Below are 2,207 nucleotides of genomic sequence, written 5' to 3'. Positions count from 1 at the left end.
TCCCCCCCGCTCCGCGCCGGGTCCCTCAGGACAGTGCCAGGAACCGCGGGCCGCCTCACAAGGTGCTGTTGTCGTATTTCCACAGAAACGCGTCTCTTCTAATGCTTGTTGGGTGGTGAGTATAAAGCACGTTTAATTAACGTGAAAATATTCACCAAACAACGAACGCATTTTCCTGAAGTGGTAGCAACCTCGCAACCCTAGCGGCAGCCCTTTACGGAAAACCAACTATTCTATTAGCTGAGCCCGAAAAAGCTCTGGATGGTTGGCTGCTGCGCGGAAGGTCTAGACCAGCACGCCAGAGCCAGCGTTTCCTTCTGCACGCCCAGCACGTGGAGCCACGCCACTGTGGCGGTGCTGTGCCCACGGCCCATCCCACGCGGGAGGCCAGCTGCTCCAGGTCCATCGGTAGCGTCCACACCAGTCTCCGCCACAGAAAAATACAGCAACAGGCTCAATACAGACAGGTTCGCAAACTGCATAATAAAACAGAAGCTGCTCACTGGAACGGCAGTTACAACGCTCTGGTACTTGGCACAGATGATGAGCAGTGTCATTAATATAATACTTAAGAGATTTCTATGAGAGGGTACTTATGGAAGGTGAGTGGGAATCCTAACTGTAAATCCAGAGCGTGGTATTGGATATTTAGAAGTGTTTTGGAGCCAACAGCCACTGACTGGTTTAAAAGAGCAGACCCTCCCCAGAACTCCGACCTCAGAGATATGCCAGGCAGTGCTGCAGAGCCCTCAGTCTCTCAAAAAGCACTTTAGCATCAGTACATTGGCAGTCTGAGATAAATTTGTGAGAAATTAAGTCCTGAAATACCCTTTCAGAAGTGCATTGAGAGAAGTGCATTGAGGGTGGTGGTGGTAGTAATAATCAGCAGCGTTAAGGTCTACTAAGTTAGAGTTTCCTATTAGGAAAACAAACAAACAAGTCTCAAGGCATGTAAATACCTAGTCTTCCCTGCTTGCTTTTATGTTAAAAGATCAACAGGCCCAGATGAGCAGTCAAGGATCCCTGCAGATTAAGTTCCACTGTCACAGTGGTCTTCCTTTTCATTTTCTATCACAATCTGGTCTCCCTCTACCAAGGCAGGTATGTTGTACCTAAACAACAGAAAAAAACCAGCCACAAAACAAGTGATCTGTCAGCTCTTGAGAACACATCGTGCACTTTTCAGCTTTCATGTGCCATTGCTGCACGGCACCACAAGCTCATGAGAAGTACTGTGAAAATTCAGGAACAGGGAAACATTTGCCTGCTCAGGTCATCGGTTCAAAAGCTCTACGTAACATTTATTTTCTGCATCATGGATGTCAGAAGACATCTCACAGAAAAAGAGTAGGAAATAGTGTTCAACTACCTGACAAACCTTCCGCAAGCACTGTCCACAGTCACGTTCAATAACTGGCACTTGTGAGACCGCACTGTATCGTATGTCCGGTTTCAGGCTTCCCAGCGTAAGACAGACATTGACATACTGAGCGAGTCCACTAGCAGAAGGCCACCGAGATGGGTAGGGAGCTAGAACAGGAAATAAAGAGAGAGGCGGAGAGAACTTCTCCGAAGGTTAATGTGGGGGAATCTAATTTCTGTGGTCTCCAGTTACCTAGTGGGAGGAGGATACAGAGAAGGTCTCTTAACGATCACTTTCCCAGGGAAAATGGTAAGATTTTATGTAACAGCATGCATGCCTCCCCAGAAAAGCGTTAGCCCTCTTTTCTTCAAAAACTTTCAGAAAATTAGTAATTTTCTAGGTAGAGTGTAATAGTTTGCAGATTGGGAGCTTTCTAATCTTCTGTTGATAAAACTTTCTCATTCACCTCCTCTTGCCTCACTTTTCTGGAAGGTCAGCATAATAGACAGGCATTAGCTTTCCCAAACAACCCACTGAACTATTTACTTTCTTCTCCCGCTCTATTTTGTCCTTGACAGTAAACACAAAGTTCACGGTTGACTATGTTTCTGCTTTAAAATATCACAAAAGTCACTTTTGTCTTCTGATAAAAATCAGAAATAAACCTCTACTGGAGGCAGCACAGTCATAAGACAAATCAAAGAAACTACACAGCTAAGACATTTAAGCTCCAACAACTGAAGGCGCTGACAGTATTCTCTTGGATAAAGGACAAGGTTTTATAAGGACCACCTTTCAGGGCAGGGGAAGGGGAAAGAAAAAAAAAGAAAAAGATAAACACAAA

Source organism: Aptenodytes forsteri, unplaced genomic scaffold (assembly GCF_000699145.1).
Source record: "Aptenodytes forsteri isolate BGI_AS27 unplaced genomic scaffold, ASM69914v1 Scaffold153, whole genome shotgun sequence".
Lineage (NCBI taxonomy): Eukaryota > Metazoa > Chordata > Aves > Sphenisciformes > Spheniscidae > Aptenodytes > Aptenodytes forsteri.
This window is presented reverse-complemented; position numbering follows the sequence as displayed.